A 13,121-nucleotide genomic window follows, 5' to 3' on the forward strand; every position below is an offset into this window, starting at 1 on the left:
TATACTTCAAATGTGCATAAAGCTGTGCAACTCTACTGTGGCACGGGACACGCGTGCCACACTTAGTGAATCTATGTAGAAAGTGGCAGAAAGACATATTTCGGGCTATTCTAGTGGTCCCCTATATATACACAACTACAGCTTCTTGCCTTGCACAACGTAGGCACGATGCAGTGACTATTTAGAGCTTGCAGACGCTGCTCACAATGTTGCTGGAAGGGGCGCTTAGATGCTATTGTGGATGGATGGGGCCACGTTGCTATGTGCTCTGTTTGCTTTTTTAGGCAGTGTGACTACATTAGAAAATGGAACATCATGAAGTGGATTCAATAAAAATGGCAAAATAGTTCCTCAATCGCAGTGCGAGCAGCGGAAGGACACAAATTATTAAAGCCAATTAATCAGTACTTAGTCCGTGTGCCACTGAGAGATGAGAAGACTTTAAAGACAGGTCTGTGAAGTGCACAGAGATCCTTCCTTCCTGCCCTGGCTCCAGACTTAGTACAGGGGCTTATGCAGCCTTTGTGTGGGGACAGGGCACAGCCTATCCAGGTATAAGTGAGGCTGGGTCCAGCTCCTCCCTCCCATCCTGCCAGGATAGCCCACCAAGTCAAACCTACTCTTCCATTGTGTGTGGCTGTCTAGGGGAATAAACAAAGCCCAGCTTTCATCCTCCCGAGACGTGTTTCAGAATTAGGCAGCAAGTACCAAATGGCTAAAGTAAGAAATGTAGTAAGAAAATGGCAACTTTCTAAAAGTGTAATTTCCTGAATTGTAATTTAAAATCCGACTTCACAATAAGTTAGGATTTTAAATTAGGATTTCAGAGACACCAGATCTGGAAGTTTTATCTCTTCCCAATTGGCAATTACACTTCTAAAATGTAAGAAGGTAATCCAAATGTTATCCTATATGAGACATAGGCCTTGTAGTAGGGAAAAACATCTTTGGAAGTTTCTCACTACCGGGACATGTAAAATGTAAAAGTATATGTCCTGCCTTTTAAATGCATTGCACCCTGCCCTTTGGGTTGACAAAGGCAAACCTTAGGGGTAACATATATATAAAAAGGGAAAGTTTGGGCCTGACAAAATGTTTATTTTGCCAGATTGTCTAGGAAATGTAAATTGCACGTAAAGGCTCTGCAGTGGCATGGTTAAAGGGCTACTTCAGTGGATGGCACAATCAGTGCTGCAGGCCCTCTAATAGCATTTAATATATTGACCCAGGATACAGGGATTAGCTCTTTTTATTAGGGACTTATAAGTAAATTATATATGCTAATTGGGGATGAACCAATCTTACAATGTTTAGGAGAGAGAGCCGACACACTTTAGCTCTGGTTAGCAATGGTAAAGTGCACAAGTCCGAAAAAGGCAAAAACATGGTAAAAAAAAGTGGAGGGGAAGACCACCCTAAGGCTTTCAGGTCTAACAGCCATACAAAACATTACCTCTGTTAATTGGATAATTCTATAGTCACAACTAGCATATGCTCGAAATTCTTTTAGTCCTTCTGATGATAATCATTCCATGTTGAAACAATGTCGACGACCTTGGCTCCTGATCTTTCATTATTAGTTCTTCCATTCAAATTTGTGTTGAACATTCATACCAATACTGCTGATATCGATGGTCCATTGTTAATTTTACTTATGTTTTTGCAATTTCTTGATCACTGTCATTGTTGATATTTTATGTCTTTCATTGGCATTTACCTTTTGGCATATTATCATGTGATTCAAACTATTTCCACTAGGACCCGCTGGTAGTATCACACTTGTTAAAAATGAAGCTAAAATGCAATATATTAGCATACAACAGTGCTTATAAGAGGTATGGATTAAGTCAGGGAAGCCCTTTGTGAGACTCAGTGAGAAGGAGAGTGAAGCATGATGGGTAAGGGAGCTGAGAAGCCAGGTTGGTAGACTAGTAATAACTAAGGGGGAGATAGCACAGAACTCTGCCACGTACTATAAGTCCTTTTATAAATACAGACCAGAAGTTAATGAGAATGATATAGAGGAGTTTCTGGAGGAACTGCCGATGCTGACATTAACATGATGAGGTATGAGTGGGCTCAATAGTGATTTATCAGAGGAGAAGATAGCAGAAGCAATAACACAGCTCCAGAGTGGTTAGGTGCAGGGCCAAACGGGTTGCCACATTAACTGTCCAAAAGACTCATCACTAAGATAGCAGGACATTTATTAACTATGTATTGGGAGGCGAATAGAAAAGGGACACTCTCTATAGACCTCAGAGCAGCAACTATTACGGCATTACCTAAGCTTGACAAATAGAAGGATCAGTGGGCCTATTTATAAGCCAATGTTGCTAATGAATGTAAATTCTAAGGTATCAGCAAGGGTGTTCCCAATAGAGTATACAGGGTTTTCACAGCTTGATTCACCCAGACCCATCTGATTTCATGACTCAGAGGCCATCTATACTAAATCTGAGGACTATACATTTTGTAATGAAGTATGCCTGTAAGACGGTGGAGCCAATGGTGGTCCTGTCCTTGGTCTCTAAAGAATGATCAATTATTTTAGCTATGTTGTTGAAGATGGTAATCAGCTATACATTTCTGGCTTGGGTCAGTCTGTTATGTCGGTGACCCGTGGCTAGGTTAATGGGTGAATTGGCTGCAGTCAGATACTTTCCCGTTGCAGTATGGTATATATCTCGGTTGACCCATCTCCACTGCTATTTTCTTTCTTGGAGGAGCCAATAGAATATTGCATCAGGCATGGAGAAAATTATTTTAAAAATGATTACTCGACTTATAGACCATGGTAGAAATGCACCTCAGAATAGGTTTAAACTGCTGTAGAAATGTTTTCACATAGAAAATGACCTGTAGAAAAATGTGCCTGTTTTATAAGGTGAAAGAAACATACTCAAACGTATTATTAATATCGTAAATAATTAATAGAGTAATCACATGTAGAGAAAATGTGTAACTTAATCGTATGCAAATTAATATAAAAGAATTTTATTTGCACCAGGCTATCATTCTTAAATGTGCCTCTTTAGTTAGGCCTAAAAGGCTTTTTTTTTTACTCTTGCTCATAGCTTAATACATGTTTATTTCGAACATTTTGCCTAGCACCAACAACTGCTTAAGAATGTGCTGACTTCAAATCCATGTTTCTTTAGCTTCATCATACTATATTAGATTATCCGCTCTAATACAATGAGCCGCTATGACTGCTTGAATAAATAATTATATTTATATATTTTATGAATGCCTCACAGAATATTATTGCTAGTTTGCCTTATCTTATCCGACTTGCTTTGTATTCATAATGGACATAGAGAGCATCTTTTAGATTAGGTAAGAAGGTTCTCATGAGAACTTTCCTCCATTTAACAAAGTCCTGAAACAATGTTTTACACAATGTCGGCGTAAATGTTTACCATGGGAATCGAGAGAAAAAGCATCTGAAGTTGACAACACCATCGTATGAGCAGTTTCCATATGACGGAAGAGCTAACCTCTAACAAGTTTTGATACGTCATTGTGTGAGTTCTTATTAATGAGTGTTCCTAGCTAGTTAGTGCAGAAGAAGACTCTCTCAGACGCAGACCCCGATCCCCTTTCCCTGCTTCTTCTACCAGAGAGTTGGTCCTTTGCTTCTGTTACCGACAGCTACCGCTAAAGGTGACTTATTCTTTCTTTATCCAGAGACTCTTCCCTGAGCAAGGCTACTGCAAAGATCATTCTATTATTGACGGTTGCACTGCAGCTGTGGGGAACTCGGCTGCGTTTCCAGAACAACTATTTATGGGTAGTTTTTCTTATAGTCTAAATCTTGCTCTTTTCTGAAAAGAACTCTTCATGGGCTCTATTTAGGGTATATGAGACTCCTTAGCTAGTTTAGTGACAATTTCCTTTATGGAACACTCTGTATTGATTTACCCTGTCACCAATCAATCAATCAATCAATCAATCAATCATAACATTTGTAAAGCGCACTACTTACCCGTGAGGGTCTCAAGGTGCTGGGGGGTGGGGAATGCTGCTACTTCTCGAAAAGCCAGGTCTTGAGGAGGCCTCTGAAGGTCAGCAGGTCTTGGGTGTGCTGTAGGTGGATGGGGAGGGCGTTCCAGGTCTTGGCGGCGAGGTGGGAGAACGATCTGCCGCCTGAGGTCGCTCTTCGGATGTGGGGGACTGTGGCGAGGGCGAGGTCGGCGGAGCGGAGATGGCGGGTGGGGGTGTAGAAGCTGAGTCTTCTGTTGAGGTACGCTGGTCCAGTGTTGTGGAGTGCCTTCTGTGCGTGGTTGAGGAGCTTGAAGGTTATCCTCTTATTGACGGGGAGCCAGTGCAGGTCTCTCAGGTGGGGTGTGATGTGGCTGCGGCGAGGGATGTCGAGGATCAGGCGTGCAGAGCCGTCTCAGGAGTTTGGCCAAGGCTCCTGCGTAGAGGGCGTTTCCGTAGTCCAATCTGCTGCTGACGAGGGTCTGGGTGACCGTTCTTCTCGTTTCGGTGGGGATCCACTTGTAGATCCTGCGGAGCATGCAGAGGGTGTTGAAACAAGAGGAAGAGATGGCGTTCACCTGCTTAGTTTTGGAGAGGGTGGAGTCGAGGATGACCCCTAGGTTGCGTGCGTGGTCGGTGGGTGTTGGGGCTGTTCCCAGTGCGGTTGGCCACCAGGAGTCGTCCCAGGCCGAAGGGGTGGATCCGAGGATGAGGACCTCCGTCTTGTCCGAGTTCAGCTTCAGTCGGCTGTTCCTCATCCATTTTGCGGCGGCCTTCATTCCTTCGTGGAGGTTGGTTTTAGCGGTGAGGGGGTCTTTGGTGAGGGAGAGGATCAGCTGGGTGTCCTCGGCATAGGAGATGATGATGAGGTCGTGCAGTCGGGCGACGTGGGCGAGTGGTGCCATGTAGATGTTGAACAGCGTTGGGCTGAGGGATAAGCCCATGAGTACGCTGCAGATGATCTCAGTGGCTTCGGAGCGGAAGGGGGGAAGGTGGACGCTCTGTGTTCTGCTGGAGAGGAAGGAGGTGGTCCAGTCCAGGGCCTTCTCTTGGATCCCGGCGTCGTGGAGGCGTGTTCGTAGTGTGCGGTGGCAGACCGTGTCGAAGGCGGCTGACAGGTCCAGAAGGATGAGGGCCGATGTTTCTCCGTTGTCTAGCAGGGTCCTGATGTCATCTTTTTATTGATATTTCTGTAAAACAACTAATCTGAATAAAGATGAGAAAATCAATACTAGTCTTTTAAGATAAATAAAGGTGTTGGAAACTTCATCAACCTTTCATCATTAACTGAACAATAATCTAACCATTGATGATGTATGCAAAGTTTATGTCTTCGTTCCAGCTCTGTTCTAGAACAGTTGCAAAGGTCTATTGACCTTCTCCAGAGCCATCAGGATTTCTCAAAGGACGAAATCTGTAGGTTGGGTGTTTAGACATAAATATCTTTCTTGGCTAATCCTCAGGCTCTCGCAAGCAGAAGGCATAGGTGAGGGGTCACTGCTGTAATGCAAAGTGGCACAGTCACATCTCACTCTTTGCAACACAATATATTGCTTTATGTAATTTATCTGGACAACACCATCCTGAGACTGCTGTAAATAACTCAGATCTTTGATAGATATTTGGTCTTCCAAATTAATTGGGATAAGTCAATCCTGCTGTATTTTTTGTTGGCGGCTTTGTCCCCAAAAAGTACTATGAGATGCCCATTTGGGTAGATCCCGCGGGGCTTTAGATATCCAGTAGTGTTTGTCATGGATAGCATAACTAGATTTCTGGAGAAGAACCTGAGCAAAACTCTGAACCAATTCAAGTCAGATGTTGAGCACTGGAGAACGCTTCCACTATCTATTCTAGGGCCATTCTTTATAAAATGATAACTCTGCCTATATGAACACATGTCCTTCAAACTACCCATTTGGAATAATAGAAGATTAATCTAAGAATATGGAGTCGATTTACAAATGATTTTCTAGGATAGAGTTGTTCTGCCTATATCTTTGAGCACCCTACAGAGCGGAAGGTATGATTAAGAAATAACATTAACTGGCACCAGAATTTTCTATTGGCTTCTGTACCCTCTAGGAGCTTTTGTTGAATATCAACAGGGAGGCTCTTGGAGATGCAGAGTACCATGGTACAATGAATGGGACATAGGAGTGAACATCAAAACAGAATGAGCCACACTGCTTCAGTTGTAGTGGCAGTCTAAGAAATCAATGAAATGCAAGGGGAGGCTTACTAAAAAAGCCTTATTGTGCAGTTCTCTAATGCCCTACCCAGAAATGTTAATGGACTTAAGAATATGGAACAGAACAGGAATCTCTGCATTTGGAGATTTTTGGGATGAAAAGAGGCCAATGTATTTTGAACAACTGCAGAAGGAATTGAACTTGTCAGAGATAAATAATGATACCTATGCTTTAGACACATATGCAGGAAGACACAGCACTCACAGGAGATGTATCTGATGAGAAACCTCTGGAATATACACTCTTCCTTGCTGTGTTTAAAACTAAAGCTTTCTCCTAAATCTATAGGACACCGATGAATCATGACCCAAAGGACAGGAGTCAACGTTTGGTCGAGATGGGACCCATAGATGATACATATTGGGAGGAGGAACATGTATCCTAGGGAGGCAGCAATAAGATAACTTTTTATTTAGTGCAGTATAAGATAGTAGAAAGAGTTTATTTTATGCACTCCCTCCTATACAAGATCGTTAGGGCATAGGCCAACATGTGCCTACGCGGCTGTATCATGCGGGGTACTTATATTACACAATATGATATTTTCCCCTTTTAGCGGCAGCCTGGAAATCTGTGTATAAAGTTTTACAGGGAATGTGTTTATCGGTCCCAACGGAAGGAAAGATCATTGTACTGGGACTAACGAGAGATGACTTTCACCAAAATACTCCAAACTACTTTGGAATTTAGGATAGGAGTGGTAGAGCAGAACTTGGCAATTCTCTGGTATAGACATGTAGTACCAACATTTGAAATCTAGTGTAACAACATGGCCTGGTGATGAGGGCTGACAGAGTTGTGTATGACGCCAGTATTTGTCCCAAACAATTCAAGTAGATATTGGGATTATGGATAATTGACTTATTAAATGAGACAACAACACGTATTAATGAAGGTCCCTGGACATCTGTTGCTGTAGCGAAATGCAGTAAAATGTTTTTATACAAAAAAGACTTGCAAGCCTAGGTGTTTGGCAACCTGGCATTACATAGTGCTGGCTTCGGGCTCCTAAGAAAAACACTGGACCCTGCACTTAAAAAACAAAGGACTCCATTGCACATCAAACAAGCATTGAAAATGCAATAGGTCTCGCCCTCGTTTAAGTTAAAGCAATTCTGTTTGTAATTAGGTGGCTTTTTAGCTTTGGTTTTATTAGTGTTTTTCAAACTTTCTTGTACATAACATGCATATGTATGCATGCATTTATATTTGTATTTATATAGATATGCAGATGTATATATATGTTTATATATGCATGTATGTATATATATACACTTACATATATAAATGCATATGCATATATATGCATACATATATATAAGTATATAAATATATATATATATATATGTATGTATATCTCTCTCTCTCTCTCTCTCTATATATATATATATATATATATATATATATAGGGAGCCTTAACTCATAGATTCCTACAGAGAGGTTACAGGATGGACACATTAAATCAGGCAAAATTGAAAGTACAAAATATGGAAAGAAGTGCATTATTAAAACCAGATGGTAAAAAAGTGGAACAAAAGAGGAAGCAGACTGAGAGTCAAATCCGCATGATTACAGGTTTCAGTGCATACCAGGCTAGAGTGAGAGACAGCCTGAGTAAGCATTGGCACCTTGTCAGACAGGACCCCATTCTTCAAGGGAAAATTTCTAGATTTCCTTTGGTGACTTTCAACCGTGCCAAATCAATGAGAGATGATTTGTTCAAAACGAATATGGAAACCAAAAAAGGAGGTGGTTGGCTTAAAGTTAGCCCTGGTTTCCATAAATGTTTTAAGTGTAAAGCTTGCAGGCATGGCAAAAATACGCAACAAATAATATTCCCTCTTTTGAACAGTCCCTGGAAACTAAGAAAACCTCTTAATTGTAAAAGTGACTTTGTTGTTTACGTTTTGAAGTGCTCGTGTCCTAAGATGTATGTAGGCAGTACTATCCACATGGTTCATGTACGTATACTACAGCATCTTAGGGCAATAAGCAATAATGATAAAAACTATGTAGTTGCTCGTCACATAAATGAAGTCCACAAGGGAAACACGAGTGAATTGGTGTACTTTGCCATTGTATGAAAACAACAAAAGAGTGTAATGAAAACAGAACGTATAAGTCTGAATAGTACAAACTATAAATGTAAGTCAATCTGAAGTGATTAGTGAACCCTCACTCATCAACATAGTTGATGACATGCTTCATCATGGGGTTCTGCTGGAAGTACCTTGTGTACCACCAGTGTGCTACGACGCTATGTTTAAGGCGGAGCAACAGAGAAAGACTAAAAAAGTTCGTCAGAATCAGTGTAAGTGAAAGTGAAAATAAATGGTTAAAATGTCAAGATCCATCCAACAATCAATTTAATTAGGATGGGGCTTAGACCGTTAAAAACAGTGGCGGATGTATACTCTTGACTATTAATGAGTCAGGAACATCCAGTAGTGGTCATCGTGGTCGACATGTTTCAGCTTAATGTGTCTAATTTACCAAGCTTTCATCAGGACCTAACCAGAGATGCACCAGGGCGGTATAGGCTTACTAAAGCCCACCCTAACCTCAGGTGTTTTTGGGAACCGATACACTCACGGTTTCAGTTGCGTTCCTTCCGTACTCTCGAAAGGATACATGTAAAAAAGCAGTGCTGTGCTCCTTAGGCGGACAGTGGGTGGCGGGACTACAGGACAAATCTTCCAAGTCACCTGCCTGGCGCGTACACCTAAATGAAACCACCTCGCCTGGAGTCCAAAATGATTGTACTTTGCCATTGACCAAGTTCCCAAAGACCAAAGAGGGGGCGACAGAGAAAGCAAACTAAGAAAATTGGAGTCAAAATATATACTCATGTTTAATACGAAGAGCCCTCACGGTATGAATGTTGAAGAAGACTTACATGTACATTTGAAATAGAGGTACCGCTATCAATTGGTTTTGGTTTTAATTTTCTCTGTTATTTTAACTGACATTATGTCACAAATGATTGTTCCTCCTATATGTTTTTTTATTTGTAAATACATCGTCATAAGGAGAGCTTTTAGTTATTGATATGACTTCGATAAAAAGTACTTAAAGGATTTACTGTATTGCACTAGCACTTTATTGTGATAAGATTGCGGTTTTTGCACATAATGAGGCACTTGCACTTTATTATAGCATTGTTACTGAATCAAGCACTAGCACTTTATCATTTTAAAATAAGATCCAAGTACCATCTTTGGAAGAATATGTTTTATAAACAGACAGTATTTAATGTCTTTTGATTTTCTCCTTTTCCTCTTTTCTATCAACAGCGGTTTGAAATGAAATAATCACCGTGGGTTGTCTTATACAAAAAATATGAAATATGGACAAAGATTATCTGACGATGTATTGTATATAATTTATTACATGGAATGACAAGGACTACATGTTAATGAAATAATGATTTAAAGTATTCTAAATAGTGTCAAATTTTCTCTGTATTCAAATTGTGTCTATATGGATGATTCGATTAAATTGTAAATAGATGAGACAATATGTATCTTTTTAAATCTAATCCATTTGTGACTAAGAGTGAATTGTAACTAATGATGTAAAGAGATTATTGGCACTATGTCAAGATAACTTTTCACGAAGATGGTTGAAAAAAACATATAGTAGTCTGTTTACCATGTCTAGTGAGTAACTAATCATGTGTCTCTGCATTTGGTTTTAAAAGAAACTGATTTGTTCGCATGTAATTGTGTGATCAAGGGAGTTGTCCCGAAACGCGTTACGTGAAGAATAAATATCCAAGCCGGATGGCAGAAAGCATCTCCAGTGTCGGTGTCTGATTTTCATGTGAAGTCGGATTTGGTTGGAATATATATATATATATATATATATATATATGTGTGTGTGCCCGTAGAGAGGTAAAGGTAGAGAGTAGTAGAGATAGAGGTAGTGAGTAGTAGAGAGTGAGTAGTAGAGTATAGAGTGAGTAGTAGAGAGTAGTAGAGAGAGTAGTAGAGAGTAGTGGAGAGTGAGTAGTAGAGAGTAGTAGAGAGTGAGTAGTGGAGAGTGAGAAGTAGAGAGTAGTAGAGAGTAGTAGAGAGCGAATAGTAGAGAGTGAGTAGTAGAGATTAGAGAGTAGAGAGAGAGTAGTAGAGAGTGAGTAGTAGAGCGTAATCGAGAGTGATAGAGGTAGTGAGTAGTAGAGAGTAGTAGAGAGTGAGTAGTAGAGAGTAGTAGAGAGTGAGAGGTAGAGAGTAGTAGAGAGTGAGTAGTAGAGAGTGAATAGTAGAGAGTAGTAGAGAGCAGTAGACAGTAAGTAGTAGAGAGTGAGTAGAGGAGAGTAGTAGAGAGTGAGTAGTAGAGAGTGAGAGTGAGTAGTAGAGAGTGAGTAGTAGAGAGTGAGAAGTAGAGAGAGAGTAGTAGAGAGTAGTAGAGAGAGAGTAGTAGAGAGTGAGTAGTAGAGAGTAGAAAATAAAGAGTAGTAGAGAGTGAGTAGTAGAGATTATAGAATAGAGAGTAGTAGAGAGTAGAGAGTAGTAGAGAGTGAGTAGTAGAGAGTAGAGAGTAGAGAGTAGTAGAGAGTAGAGAGTAGTAGAGAGTGAGTAGTAGAGAGTAGAGAGTAGTAGAGAGTGAGTAGTAGAGAGTAGTAGAGAGTAGTAGAGAGAGTAGTAGAGAGTGAGTAGTAGAGAGTAGTAGAGAGGGAGTAGTAGTGAGTGAGTAGTAGAGAGTAGTAGAGAGTGAGTAGTAGAGAGTAGTAGAGAGTGAGTAGTAGAGAGTAGTAGAGAGTGAGTGGTAGAGAGTAGTAGAGAGTGAGTAGCAGAGAGTAGTAGAGAGTATTAGAGAGTGAGTAGTAGATAGAGAGTAGTAGAGAGTAGTAGAGAGCAGTAGAGAGTGAGGAGTAGAGAGTAGTAGAGTGAGTAGTAGAGAGTGAGTAGAGAGTAGTAGAGAGTAGTAGAGAGTGAATAGTAGAGAGAGAGAGAGTAGTAGAGAGTAGTGGAGAGTAGTAGAGAGTGAGTAGTAGAGAGAGAGTAGTAGAGAGTAGTAGAGAGTGAGTAGTAGAAAGTATTAGAGAGAGAGTAGTAGAGAGTGATATAGTAGAGAGTAGTAGAGAGTAAGTAGTAGAGAGTGAGTAGTAAGAGTAGAAGGGAGTGAGTAGTAGAGAGTGAGTAGTAGAGAGAGAGTAGTAGAGAGTAGAGTGGTAGAGAGTGAGTAGTAGAGAGTAGAGAGTAGTAGAGAGTGAGTAGTAGAGAGTGAGTAGTAGAGAGTGAGTAGTAGAAAGTGAGTAGTAGAGAGTGAGTAGTAGAGAGCAGTAGAGAGTGAGTAGTAGAGAGTGAGTAGTAGAGAGTAGTAGAGAGTGAATAGTAGAGTGAGTAGTAGAGAGTAGTAGAGAGTGAGTAGTAGAGAGTGAGTAGTAGAGAGAGGTAGATAGAGAGAGACAGGCTCTGAAGATGAAATCACGCCTCTGTCTCCGAGGGACACCTGTGTCACTGCCCCAGGGCAGCAGCTCTAAAAGTAAAGAGCGAAAGAGAGTGAGTAGTAGAGAGTAGAGAGCAGAGAGTAGTAGAGAGTGAGTAGTAGAGAGTAGAAGAGAGTGAGTAGGAGACAGTGAGTAGGAGAGTGAGTAGTAGAGAGAGAGAAGTAGAGAGTGAGTAGTAGAGAGTAGAGAGTAGTAGAGAGTGAGTAGTAGAGAGTGAGTAGTAGAGAGTGAGTAGTAGTGAGTAGTAGAGAGTGAGTAGTAGAGAGTGAGTAGTAGAGAGTAGTAGAGAGTGAGTAGTAGAGAGTGAGTAGTAGAGAGTGAGTAGTAGAGAGTAGTAGAGAGTGAGTAGTAGAAAGTGAGTAGTAGAAAGTGAGTAGTAGAGAGTGAGTAGTAGAGAGCAGTAGAGAGTGAGTTGTAAAGAGTGAGTAGTAGAGGGTAGTAGAGAGTAGTAGAGAGTGAATAGTAGAGTGAGTGGTAGAGAGTAATAGAGAATGAGTAGTAGAATGTGAGTAGTAGCGAGTGAGTAGTAGAGAGTGAGTAGTAGAGAGAGGTAGATAGAGAGAGACAGGCTCTGAAGATGAAACCACGCCTCTGTCTCCGAGGCACATCTGTGTCACTGCCCCAGGGAAGCAGCTCTAAAAGAAAAGAGCAGAAGTGAAAGCACAGCGAGGCCAAAAAAGGGATGCGCAGGGTTGCTTAATGGATGGGGGAGGAGATGGGGGGTGGCTATTCTTTCACTGAGCACAAGTGTGCCTTGGCTGGGGTTTACGTCAAATGACGCGGCTCGGGAGTAAACACAAACAAGCCCCACAATGGTACCTTTATGTGCACTAGCGCCATGTACATTTGTAGCCACATCATTGACATGGCAACCAACTCTCGGTCTGGTCAGCAACAGGAAATGCCTCAGTGAGCATGGATCGTTAAATAAAAACAAAATGCATACCACACGTTAATAAAATTACCGTTTGTGGGACTGATGTGGAGGGAAGGGGGATAGACGACATTACAGCGTGACAGGAACTGAAAGGAAAAGAGGCGAGATTGCAAGAAGGGGGAAATGGGGCGAGAGATTGGTATTCTGGTAGACAGCAACATTTAAGCAACGTGTCTCTGAGATAGGCAGACGGAAGGGGACACAAATAGTGCTTCCCCAGTAAATAAAGGCAATAGTGTAACGCCGCGGGTAAAATATCCAATCCCGGTCGGTGTGCCTAAAAGGAGACAGGGTGGCAACAAGGAAGGATTGACATACCTTCAGTGCAATCATTGCACTGCCTTTGGCATAATTCGTGACGCCAAACAACGCGCACGAATGAAAGCTGAAGGCGGAGGTGGGACGAGGCTTCTGGAATCGTATAGATTCCAAGAAGCCTCGTATGACGAGTTCAGCGCATGCGCTGCTTACGTCAGGCCGAAACCTAAAAATCAAG

At 41.5% G+C, this 13,121-nt stretch overlaps 1 long non-coding RNA gene across 2 annotated transcripts in view; it reads left to right on the forward strand.

Moving 5' to 3' along the window:
• LOC146802496 (uncharacterized) overlaps positions 1 to 9,929 on the forward strand; it is a 74,034-nt gene extending 64,105 nt beyond the window's left edge. For both annotated transcript variants that reach the window (XR_014967398.1, XR_014967399.1), the window contains one exon: positions 9,530 to 9,929. This is a non-coding gene — a long non-coding RNA (uncharacterized LOC146802496). The remainder of the gene's footprint in view (positions 1 to 9,529) is intronic.
• Positions 9,930 to 13,121: the final 3,192 nt, after the last annotated feature.

The sequence above is a fragment of the Triturus cristatus genome, chromosome 8 (assembly GCF_964204655.1).
Source record: "Triturus cristatus chromosome 8, aTriCri1.1, whole genome shotgun sequence".
NCBI lineage: Eukaryota > Metazoa > Chordata > Amphibia > Caudata > Salamandridae > Triturus > Triturus cristatus.